This window comes from Puntigrus tetrazona, chromosome 1 (genome assembly GCF_018831695.1).
Source record: "Puntigrus tetrazona isolate hp1 chromosome 1, ASM1883169v1, whole genome shotgun sequence".
Lineage (NCBI taxonomy): Eukaryota > Metazoa > Chordata > Actinopteri > Cypriniformes > Cyprinidae > Puntigrus > Puntigrus tetrazona.
In genome coordinates this window covers 16,835,703-16,849,506 of record NC_056699.1, presented here as the reverse complement: position 1 = coordinate 16,849,506, position 13,804 = coordinate 16,835,703, and positions in this window count along the sequence as shown.

The window sequence follows — 13,804 nt, the reverse complement described above, 5'->3', positions numbered from 1 at the left end:
TCAGCGAGATTCTGAAGTGTCTTATGTGGACACTTTTCTATCCCAAAAGGCCATGGGACAGGATTTGAGAAGAAACCCTGACAGAGAAACCCAGAAACTAACACCATAGGTCACGTGACAGTGACAACATTGTGGATTTCGTGGTCCACACACATTCATTGCATGCTTTTTTGGACAGATTGCTTAATTTCCAGCAACATCCAAGCATGAGTTATAAAATGTCGCAACTAGTGTTTATCAACAACAGGTCCGACTACTATTTTTCTGAAGTGATGTATTATTTATGACGTTAAAAGTACGGTATGACTCATGAAATTCAGGTTTTGTGCTTCAGAATTTCTGTTAAAGAAACAGTGAGCATTGATCTTCTCACTTGAGGAGGATAATTTGATTTTGCTATACAATCTGTATTGTGTGTGTATATACCCCCCACCAACACACACACACACACACACACACAAAGAGAAACCTACTTACTTCACAACTGAATGTAAATGTACTACATGCATCAGCTGTGTCCAAAATCACATTTAATTACCTCCCTGAGGTTAATCTTTTAAATAACTACTTCATAACTATATATGTGACCTACTCAGCTGCATCACTGCCGTTCAAAATCTGGGCAGAAGTAGTACATCATCCACAGACTTTTTGCCTACTGTTTTATGAATACTATGAATTCTTTCCTCATGTTTTTCGCCCACTGCTAGTATTCTCTGAATGGAAGAAAAACTCATTTGGCCAGGTTGGTGCTCCAGGTGCTCGAACCACACATCATAACATCGAGGAGGTGAGGTGTCACTCCTAAAAATGTCTTTACGCTTCAGTCCATACACATAAAAATAGCCGTCTGTGACGTCTTTGCGGTTTCCCTACAGCTGTGAGTTTCTACATGTATTCAAGTGTGTGTGCCTCAGCCGGATAGTGTGTAGCTTTGGCAGTTGATGTGTGTGTGTGTGTGTGTGTGTGTGTGCACATACCTATGAAAAGCAGTGTTGGTGTGGGGTCCTCTTTTCTCCTGCAGCCTTACTGAATGGTATTTCCCATACCCCCCTTCTGTTTCCAGGGAAATGCCTTGGCCGTTGGGGAGCCCAGCTCGTAAATATGCAGTGCAGGGAGATCCTCGCAGTTTATTTAGGCTTAGCAGGGGAACATGAGGTAGGTTTATTTTGTCATTTCCCTTTTTTCGTCAGCGTTAGGAAACGACCTGCTAATACGCCCCAAGAACGTTTTTATTGCGCTATTTTTGGAAAACTGAACGAACACATGTTGATGTCAGTATACAAATGAGTCACATTTACCAAAGAGCAAACAGTCTGTGTAAAATTAACACTGATCTTCAGTAAATAATGAAAATTAACTGCTTCTCTTCTTAAACGGATTAGAGCGATGAAACTAGTCACCATCTGGCAGGAGAAACCAAGTGAAAACTAGGATCAAATCAAAACGGAATAAATGAGGGAGGGATTTCATCATAGACACTTTGATTTATTTATTCTGCAATCAAGTATAAATGGAATATTGGCGGTGGCACAAGGAAACTCATTTTTGTGTTAAATTGAGACATTTTGAGGTCTGTCAGCTCAGAAAGGGTTATTAGGCCTGGCAGTGAATCCTTGCAGTCTTTGTGTAATAGCTCTGCTGACATCTGCTGGGCATTAAAACCATTACAGAAGTCTTTTCTTTGAGGACCAGTTGCTGTCAGAGCGGTTCCATGAAAGTGAAGTCCTAAATGCACTCTGATCTACACTCGCTAATGGATGCAACGTTAACCATAATGTCTAAGGTTTCCTTTACCCCAGTCATCTTAGATTATAGAGTCTGCAGATCACTGACACAGTGAAGCCCGGACTTCATTTAGAACTCGTTTCATTTGAAAGCTTTGCTGTGAGAAACACACAACAAAGTATTTAGAAGATGGAAAGATCTTCATTTAGAATATGTGGAACTATAACCCCTTTGTACAAACGTCCAGCCTAGTTTATTCATGTTTCAAATTTGGATTAAGCATGTCGCGTTGTTGACGTCTGTTGCATTACAGTAAGAGGTGGAAACATCTGGAAATTAGCGATTGCGGACCATTTAAACTAAAACACAACACTAATCTGTGGTCAATATCGAGATTCTCTGTTGACCTAAACATGTTTTTCAATAGCTGCGAACGTCTATGTTGTATAAATCTGGATCTTCGAGATTCAGTTCCAATTATATTTTCATTTTATCACACGCCCTGTTCATCTCTGTTAACCTTCTGATGATAATAGATGTTAATAGATTTAATGGCAACAGGTGACTCTATACAGCGCTAGAGTTCTGTATGATGATATTCAAAACTTGTGTCCATGATTATTTCTTAAAATGTATCTTTATATGTATTTATAGATTTTTAAAGATTAATAATACAATTTAGTTCGTTTTTTTTTACTTAATTTTTTTTATTTTGTGGGTGCGTGTGTGTGAGGAAGCAATTGTAGTTCATTTAATTCAGTTGTCCAATACAAATTAATTGATATGCATTACATCACAGACTTCATATTTGATCTGTATATCTATAAAGTGTCATGACGGTCAGTTTATTGTTATCAAGATTAGTTCAGTAAACGTATCATTCCTGTTAATGTTTATATATTGACTGTTCTTATCAAAGTCACATTGATTTTGAATAGCACTTTACACAAGCCATGTTCACATGCAGCCGAACGGCAAACCAAAGTCAGCTGTAAGGAAAAAGTCCACAAGATGTTTAGGTAGTGGAAGGAAAAAACCTTGAAAGGAAGCAGATTCAGCTGGAGCTTGTCCTTCTCCGTCGTTGCAGTGAATGCGCATATGCTAAGCATTATCTAGTGATGAATCATCAGTTCATTGAATAAAATGAAATGATTTAATTTTCAGCATGCTAGCGTTGAAGGGAAAGTGCAAACTGTAAGCATAATGATTAAATCACTAGAAGAATCTTTTATTTGTTTGTTTATTAAATCTAGACTCATCGCAGAGATGCAAACAGATGAGAAATAGAACCGTTAGCTTTAACTCGTTATGGGAAGGAGCGCACGACGAGGACCGGTCTTTAATTATACACAAGAGGGTAAATCATACAAACACACACGTGTACACCGACCAGACCGGACGAGTTAACACTGAACCAACAGGAACTAATATAGAGAAAAAGCAACGCCTTAATAAATTGATACAACACACCTGAACAAAATGACACAGTTGAGGGGAGACGGAAACTAGGTCACACATGAGGAATGAGAACACAGAAACAGTCCAGGGGAGTGACGCATATGAAGATTTCACTGGTTCTGCACCTGGCCATTTTAATTTAGCAAATGTGCCTTTGCTTTTACTTTTAAGTTGCTCTGCAGGTAACCTACAATATCTGTTTAGGGCGTGTGTTTTCCAAGCAGAACCTTTAAGCTCAGCGTTCCACTATTCCTCGATATCACGTAGATCACATCATATCTGTCGCAGCCTGACTGGCAGTTCCTCATTCTCTCACAGGCATGCAATTATAGATACCATGATGGAGACAGCCTCAATATTCACCCGACTGAATTGGCTCAGAACGTATTACCTTGTGGCAAATGACTCCTTCAGTTCTTTTGCTTTAATTATAATTGATTTGAATGAATCCAGGTAGGTGAATGACTGAGTTGGGTGTCCTCCACACCCAGCCTGATTTTAGCAGAGCTGGGTTGTGATCCGAATAATCGTTCACATTTGAGTCTACTGTTTGCTGCTGCACCAGCTTTGCAAGATCCACTAACTTATCGTATTTAGATCGTATTTAGATCCCTTATATGGCAAAAAAGAAAGTTTGTTTTGTTTGGAGCAAATAACAGCCTGTTCTAAAACATATAATGGCAAATGGCATCATTTATCTATTTTGTTTGTAGTACATGCTCTGACCAACAGATGGAGTAGTAGATCAATTATTGGCATTGAATCCTAAATCGGCAAAGATCTTTTATAAAATAAAGATTTAAAGTAATAGATAACCAAATTATATATATATATATATATATATATATATATATATATATATATATATATATATATATATATATAATTATAACATCAACTGTTCAGTATCATCTGTTCTCATTAATACCTAAGCTATATAAAATAAAATAAAATAATAATAATAATAAAAACAAAAGTGTAAAAATAAAATCTAAGACAGTATATTAGGTTTTTTTAAACAATCTTGAGTAGCCAACATCAGACTTTAGCATTCTTTTGAGTATGTTTATGTAACAGACATCCTCTAGCCAAATAAACTTGTCAAAGTGCTATTCAGACCAGGCATGACTTAGGCAATTAACTGATCATAATTAATAATTCTGATCATCTATCACAGATACAACGATCGGCTTGATTTAAGGAGGAGATTCTGATGAGAGATGATGGAAGAACAGTTGGCTGACTGTGAACAGTGAAGGGTGCAAGAGTTGAATGATGAAAGTCACATATGAGATATGTGTTAGAGAGTCACTGGCAGTGTGTTACATAATAACTGCAGTGCTGAGTGTGAGGGAGAAAGAGCAGGCAAACATTGCAGTCTGACATCAGGGTGTGGTCATGCATGGATTTTACCACGCAGTCGGGGTGTGTGTGTGTGCGTCAATACTCTAATCTGCCTTAAAAGTCCTGGTCATATTTTATGCATAAATAGATTGTATTGAAATATATCAGTAAATTGTAAAATATATTGAAAAATTTTATAATAGAATTATCTTTACAATTGAAAACGGGTCTTAGACCTTAGGACCCGTGCATGGGTTTGAGCCTTACAATAGATCTTAGGTCATTGATTTTGGATCAATTGCTACATTTTGCTTTTTGATCAATTGCAATTAAAAGGAAAAGACAGTTATCGACAGTCTGCAATCATTACTGCAGCATCTTCAATCAGCCTTTTATCTGCTGACCTGGGATCAGTACCTAGAGAGAACACATCCGACTAACCCAGGGAGTTAACAAACAAAAAAGACATTAAAAATTACCTGAATGCATAGGGAATGAACCTGCCAAAAAATATATATACTGGGGAGGTTCATTCTGTTTTTTGTGCATCATATATATGCATTTTGATAATTTTTAATAATCCTTTTTGATTGTCAACTCCCTGGGTTAGACGGATGTGTTCTCTTTAGGTGTCAGGGCAAACATGCACCCCATCCCTCCTCTCTCTCTCTCTCCCTCCTTCTCCCTCCCTCTCTCTCTTTCTTTCTCTCTCTCTCTCTCTCTCTCTCTCTCTCTCTCTCTCTCTCTCTCTCTCTCTCTCCCTCTCCCTCCCTCTCTCTCTCTCTCTCTCTCTCTCTCTCTCTCTCTCTCTCTCTCTCTCTCTCTCTCTCTCTCTCTCTCTCTCTCTCTCTCTCTCTCTCTCTCTCTCTCTCTCTCTCTCTCTCTCTCTCTCTCTCTCTCTCTCTCTCTCTCTCTCTCTCTCTCTCTCTCTCTCTCTCTCTCTCTCTCTCTCTCTCTCTCTCTCTCTCTCTCTCTCTCTCTCTCTCTCTCTCTCTCTCTCTCTCTCTCTCTCTCTCTCTCTCTCTCTCTCTCTCTCTCTCTCTCTCTCTCTCTCTCTCTCTCTCTCTCTCTCTCTCTCTCTCTCTCTCTCTCTCTCTCTCTCTCTCTCTCTCTCTCTCTCTCTCTCTGTCTCTCTCTCTCTCTCTCTCTCTCTCTCTCTCTCTCTCTCTCTCTCTCTCTCTCTCTCTCTCTCTCTCTCTCTCTCTCTCTCTCTCTCTCTCTCTCTCTCTCTCTCTCTCTCTCTCTCTCTCTCTCTCTCTCTCTCTCTCTCTCTCTCTCTCTCTCTCTCTCTCTCTCTCTCTCTCTCTCTCTCTCTCTCTCTCTCTCTCTCTCTCTCTCTCTCTCTCTCTCTCTCTCTCTCTCTCTCTCTCTCTCTCTCTCTCTCTCTCTCTCTCTCTCTCTCTCTCTCTCTCTCTCTCTCTCTCTCTCTCTCTCTCTCTCTCTCTCTCTCTCTCTCTCTCTCTCTCTCTCTCTCTCTCTCTCTCTCTCTCTCTCTCTCTCTCTCTCTCTCTCTCTCTCTCTCTCTCTCTCTCTCTCTCTCTCTCTCTCTCTCTCTCTCTCTCTCTCTCTCTCTCTCTCTCTCTCTCTCTCTCTCTCTCTCTCTCTCTCTCTCTCTCTCTCTCTCTCTCTCTCTCTCTCTCTCTCTCTCTCTCTCTCTCTCTCTCTCTCTCTCTCTCTCTCTCTCTCTCTCTCTCTCTCTCTCTCTCTCTCCTCTCTCTCTCTCTCTCTCTCTCTCTCTCTCTCTCTCTCTCTCTCTCTCTCTCTCTCTCTCTCTCTCTCTCTCTCTCTCTCTCTCTCTCTCTCTCTCCCTCTCTCTCTCTCTCTCTCTCTCTCTCTCTCTCTCTCTCTCTCTCTCTCTCTCTCTCTCTCTCTCTCTCCTCTCTCTCTCTCTCTCTCTCTCTCTCTCTCTCTCTCTCTCTCTCTCTCTCTCTCTCTCTCTCTCTCTCTCTCTCTCTCTCTCTCTCTCTCTCTCTCTCTCTCTCTCTCTCTCTCTCTCTCTCTCTCTCTCTCTCTCTCTCTCTCTCTCCTCTCTCTCTCTCTCTCTCTCTCTCTCTCTCTCTCTCTCTCTCTCTCTCTCTCTCTCTCTCTCTCTCTCTCTCTCTCTCTCTCTCTCTCTCTCTCTCTCTCTCTCTCTCTCTCTCTCTCTCTCTCTCTCTCTCTCTCTCTCTCTCCCTCTCTCTCTCTCTCTCTCTCTCTCTCTCTCTCTCTCTCTCTCTCTCTCTCTCTCTCTCTCTCTCTCTCTCTCTCTCTCTCTCTCTCTCTCTCTCTCTCTCTCTCTCTGTCTCTCTCTCTCTCTCTTTCTTCCTGTGAGAGCAGAGACCTCCTGCTGGGTTGGCAGGGTGTGGCTCCCAGCAGCTCTGAATGATTTTCTAGGCATCACAGCATATAACACACTCAAATCTTTTCCCCACTGTTATTGGGGGGAAAAATAATAAAGCATGATGATTTTCAGTAAGTACATAAATACACACACCTCATATACACCGCTTTTTAAAAGTAAGGGTGCGTCTTCTTTTGATTACGAACAAAACTGATACCTGGTTTGCTGACATCGCATACTGTGTTTGGGTGTTTAGATATCTGTAGACCATGTTACATTGATATATCAGCAAACGTGTTCTTTCAAAGCTTGTTTGGTGCAACCTGTGAAGTGTGTACACACCCTAAAAAATTTTCAACTGCTGACAAGCTTCATGGAGATGTTTGCTGACCATGATATTACTGTGATTGATTGGCCACTCAACATGCCTGACCTGAACCCCATGTGGAATCTATGGGATTTTTTTAAGAGAAAGATGAGAAAAAGTGCATACATCAAACCAGACTGAAAAGAACTTTTTTGTTGTTCTTAGGACACATTCTACATTTTTTTGATACTGGATTGTTGACTTTCATGAGCTGTAAACTTGACATGTAATGAACGTAGAATATATAAAGGTTTCACAGTTTGAAATATGATCGATATAATAATAATCAAATGTTTTTTAGATGTACCTGTAAATATGGTAAATACGGGGGAGTCTGAATTAAATTAGTTTACTGTGAAGTTTTACATGGTATGAAAGCACATATAATACACTTCTGTCTCACATTATATTCTGTCAACTTCTTGCGGTTTTGTAGAACATAAAAGAAAATATTTAGCAGAATGCTGGAAACCAAACAACACCAGAGCCCACAGACCTCCATTGGATGTAAAAACAAACAAATATTTCTCAATAAACCTTCTTTAATATTCCACAGATGAACGAACATGGCGACGATAGACAACAAATTACCACTTAATCTCTGTTAAACATTTATGTAGTGAATACTTGAACGTTGTCAGCTCAGATGGATTGGCTTATGGTAACATTTCTGATGAAAAAGCATTTTAAATCTGTCAGCGATAAGCCTGCTCTTAATCCTGTTCCTGTGGTTTCATTATGAGGAAGTGTGATGGCTTCGTCCCATGCAGTGATCTGACATGCGCTGGGATGTTTTATGACTCTGCATGTGCTAAAACTGTTTCAGTGGCAGTTTTATTTGTGAAAATAGATTGGACTGCTTGTGGAAGGAGGTGGAACGTGGAAGGCAGGAGCTTTGGTGTGTGTGTGTGTGTGTGTGTGTGTGTGTGTGTATGCTGGGTTTTGTGGTTTATTTAATGACATGGGTATGACAGAGGTATTACAATTTGAAGGTGGCCCCATAATGTCCCATAATTCAAAAGGTTTAAAAAACTTACTAAATTGTGTTTTTATGAACATCTAAAACTGCATAAAGTTTCCTGGAAAGGGTAGGTTTAGGCGTAGGGCAATAGCACATACAGTGTGTACAGTATAAAACCCATTACGCCTCATAAATCACAAATAGCAACGTGTGTGTCTGCGTGTGTGTGTGTGTGTGTGCGTGCGTGCACTTTTCCGTAACCAGGATGTGTTTGTATGAGTGTTCGTGTCTTGTAATGAAGACTTGCTACAAGGCAACAGCAGAGCTGACAGAGTTTAATTACCGTCAGTCTGAACATCCATTAATCTTTTGTCAGATCAATAGCGCTTCCTCTGACAATCAAATACAGGCCCTTCCCTACATCGCAGTAGGTGATTTTGATGAAATAGCCTGTATAATCAAAAGGCTTATAGCAGATGTTTGTGGCTTTGAATAATAAATTGGTGTGCTGATGTGCAGAACGAGGAAATGAATCCAAGGTAAAGAATATCTCTGTCCCGTTTTTTCCTCATTCCATGAAATGGGTGTTTCCTATTGCATATTTTCTCAGGGGAGGAGAGTGAGGAAGAGAGAAGTGAGGGGGCAAACTGGGAAGAGGTGGGTGGATGAGAGAGAAATTTAAATGTGAAACTAAGGTTGTGAAGAGCATTAGCATTCAAAATTGTCTCCTCTTGATGTTCCTGAGAAACTGTATTTGTGCTGTTGAGCCACTGATATGAAAGCTTTGGTGTATTAATGTCAATAGAAATACACATAAATTTGTCCAAATACTAAGTTGCATGTTATGCGGTGAGATCCAATTGCAAGGCACAGTTATGACTAGAGTTATGAGCTGTGGTTTGCGTGTATTCAATTAGCCTGACACTTTAATATGACAAATAGATCCTACTTCCAACCACGTATACATAATTCATTAACTCTATATAAATGCCTTATGTTGAGACTAACGCTGGGCTTATATCGCAAGTATCTATAGATTTTACCAAAGTAAACCAACAAAATCATGTTTCACATTTTTTATTTCGCAGATGCATTTCTATTTAGATCAGCTTCCACAAAGAGGGCGACATGTTTTGTCTGAGAGTTCTTTCACGAAATGCGTTTCCCCCGCAGGACAATTCAGCGACGTCTATTTTTGTGCAAGGAAGTATTTTAGAATGTTTGGAAACTTGAACGGCAATAAAAGAAACTTTTCTCTCGCTGGAGGTGTTTTCGGCTTCATCTGTTCAACCTTACACATTAATTATTGAGATTTGCATAACTACAGAGAGCAAAACAACTTTACAGTCAACTGCGCTTCCACTAGAGAAAGCAGACGTGGCAATAACCCGTCTGATAGGGGAGAAACAAGACAATAGTGAAAACAAGCCTTGAAGAAGATGTTGGTAAATATTCAGTTTTTGTTCAATATTAAGCACCGTTTTACCTGTTCCTACTCACTAATGAGGCAAATGAACACTAATCTGTTACTCCAACAAATATTAATCACTCTAAAAATAAAAGGATACTTCAGGCACTATTGGTAGAAAAAAAAAAACTTTAATAGCACAGCAAAAAAAAGAAAATGTACTCATCCTCAAGCAGAAAAATTATGCTGTTAATAAAAACGGAACAACAAATGCAATTTCTTCATGAACAAAGTACATTTTCTATTGGCTTACAAGTTAAATCATTACTATAAATGTTATAAAATTAAGTAAAACCACTGTTTCTGATACTGGTGTTCCCATCATGCACTGTGGCTTGAATGATGAGTTGTTGTTTTTTCCTGTTTTCCAGCTGTATTAGTAACTTTGCGATCATTGTGTATTGTGTACCATGTATTGAAGTGTCTGTGTTCGTATGAGAGCATTATGTAGATGGTGTTTATATGATATCTATAGTTTTAAAAATAACATAGACAAAATAAGAAAGCATGGTTTAATTGGGTGCCAGATGTGACCCTGAGGCACAAAACCAGCTAAAAGTCACACCAAAAATTTACTGAATAGGTCAAACTGATTTTACTTTGTGCCCAGAAATCATTAGAATATTAAGTAAAGATCATGTTCTATGAATATATCAAACTTAATTTTTAATTAATAATATGCATTGCCGAAGGCTTCATTTAAAGATTTTTTATCATTTTTTTCTTTCTTTCTTTTGCACCCTCAGCGTCCAGATTTTCAAACAGTTGTATCTCGGTCAAATATTGTCTTATCCTAACAAACCGTTCAGCATTCAAATCATGTCTAAAAATGTAGAAAAACTGATTTAATAAAACATTTAATAAAATTAAAGTATTGACAAACTTGTTTTGACAGCAAAAATGACTTCCTGTTTTGAAGTAAAAAAGCTAAAGTTACTTATTTTCTTCTGTAAATTTATATTACACACATATATGTAATTATGTAATATTTACCTAATATCTTCATGAATGTTAAGTTCAAAGGTAAGTAGATTGTACACAGCAGCAGCAGTAAAATTTACATAAAATATGTAAAATACACAAATTGCTGTTTTACTGATTTATTTATAAGTTATTTAAGCTAGACGTTTTTTTGTTTGTTTGTTTGTTTCATTGAAGATGTAGACGATTTTGTTTCTTCATGGGAACAGATTTGTCATTACATAACTTGATCAGCCATGGATCCTCTGCAGTGAATGGGTGCCGTCAGAATGAGAGTCCAAACATCACAATAATCTACAGCTTACCAATTCACAAATTCCACAATTATTATTTGTGTTTGGATCTTCTGTCTTCTTGATTTGATACTGTAATATATATATATATATATGTATATACGCACCCATTGAATAAAAAAGGTTTAAGATGAGACAGCTCGCTGTAAAATGGACCTCATTCTGTACTGCTTCACTCCCACATCCACTTCAAACACACACACACATGAAGTTTTCATTTGAGGGGGTGGTGGACTCTCAACTCTTTCTATTCCTCTTCCTCTCACTCTTTCTCTCTGGTGAGTTGGGGGTTGGATGGCTGTTACCTTTAGTCCAGTGAGGCGTAATAATGGCAGGCTGATGCTAGCTGGAACACTGGGATCTTGAATCACTGTGCTCTGAGAAAATCTTAGTCTGAATTATTGAACAAGGCCTCTCCGAAATTACGGCACAGAGCATCACGCAAGCACAGTACAACAGTATATTTCTTTCCCAGAATAGAGAGGGAGACATCATGACTGTGGAAAAAAACCTTCAAAGTGTGACACTAGACAAGGTCACGACTGATCAGATAGTGAGTCCAGTTAAATCAATTTCATTTGTTAGGTTTACATAGAGCGTTATTGAGTCTAAGGTTTAATTTGATGAAGATGGTTTATTATTCTTTAAACCATATTTACTGTGTACCAAGTGCTGCTAAGTATATGGATAATCATCTGCTGGAATATTATTACACACAAATTTACTTTCCTTGAGATGTTATATTTGTTTTGTTTTGTTGAATAATTCAACAGCAGATGACATTTGCAGGCACTTCCAGAAGAAGCAGACACACAGCACACACACACACACACACACACTATAGTGCAATACAGTGCAGAATATTGCATCGCTTGCATTTACATCTGACTTGTGTCATTTTTGAAACAGCTAATTCTTTTTTTTTTGTTTTGTAAAAGTGCACTGGTGAGAACCTGCAATTATTACAATTATAGATTCTTCAACCTGACGTAAGCCAAATAAAGTTGTGCAAATTAGGTTGATTCAGTGATATTAAATCATATTTTTGACAATCATAAAACCATTTCATTTTTAGAGTGCATAATTATTGTTGAGATAATACGCCGCGGATGTCAAATGTTGTAATAGGGCCAGTTTTGAGTTTATGCTTTGATTTTTGATTTTGAAGATTCGTAAATGTTAATTTATAAATAAAAAAATACTGACCTTATACGTGAAATGAATTAATGAAAATTAATTCTATTTACCTCTTTTTGCATGTTTTTGGTCTTTTTGTGAACAATTGCAAGGGCTTATATATTGAGAATTAAAATATTCTTGTTCACAACCTTGAATCAATTTTTTTTTCTTTCCTTACTGACATCACTTAAATGGGTCATATGATGCTATTTTAAGTTTTCCTTTCTCTTTGCAAGATGTTCTTTATAAACGTCATGTTCTTTGTCCACACCACCCTACAACAGCTGGTTTAAACACGCCCCCACTTCTCTACATCACTGTGTGGGTTTATTTTCATAACACTGAAAGAAGGCCCAGCGTAAAGAAATGCAAAGAAAGAAGGTGGAGATATTCTTCTCGCTGTAGTGTTGTTGCCGGCTCCATGTTCTGGACATGCTGTGTTTCGTGTGAAAGTGAAACTACTTTGTTTGTGCTTCCAAAAGAGGACACGACTACAAATATATAACACCGTTCCAGAACAGTTCAACACATTTACCAAGGAATGATTCCTAAAATCTGCAAAGAAGCCAATGCTATCTGTGCACAAAGACTATAAAGTGCAGCAATCCTCCCTTTGCAAGGACAGTCTGGCGCTTCTGACTCACAATCTTTAAGAACGTTTTCTTAAAATGTGAGCTTGTTGTTTGTCGTTTCTCCGATCACAAATAAAGTGATGGCTTTTGTTGTTTTTGTGTCATAGTTCTGGGACACAGTATCATGTTAAGAGTCATAAAGGTATTCGACCAATCACAACGCAGTGAATAGCTGGCCAATCAGACTACATCTCGCTTTTTTAGAACGATGAGCTTTGTACAAACGTACAACCTGTTTTAGAGTGCATAAACACATTGCATTACACCAAATACACAAATAATTTTCTTTGTAGGAAGATCATATGACCATCAATATCATCACTCTGAAAAATATCACAATGCAGATATAAAATGAGGGACCAACAGCAATTATCTAAATATAAACATGTATTATAGGTGTACCATAGTGATTCAGGACAAGCCAAAAATATAGTTGTGAAAATGGATTAATGGTGTACATTGTTATTATATGACATTTTGAACACAAAAAAAGTTAAGGACTACAGCTTGCATTTAAAATATAAGAGGAAAAGTAAGTTATTTGTTTGCAGTGTTATTCTGATTTAATGGAAAAATGTCATGAGTTAGCTTCCCTGGGTCATGTGCAGACTCAATTGATTGATGGGAGGAGTGTGACAAAGAGCAATTGGTTTTTAATTGAAGGGTTAAAGATAAATACAGCCTACATTAACACCAATAACCCGTGAGGAACGAGTCTTTGCTCAATAAAGGATATTCAGATGTTTATATAGACGTCTAACAAAAATATATTCTGTGAACATTTGGTAACACCTTATTTTTATTATTTATATTTTATTATTATTTTACACTTTATTATTGAATGAGGTATTTATTAGTAGTAATTAAGTACATATTAATTTCTTATTAGATAAGCTTATTCTACATCACTAATCTTACCCAATACTAATAACTACCTTACTAACTATTAATTCATTTATTGAGGGAAAATTACTAGTGAATAAGTGTTACCTACTCTTACCGAACATTTATGAAAAATGTTGTTTCATGATGTTCTCTGAACATTTTTTTAGCGTTCTTTCTTAATTAGCCTA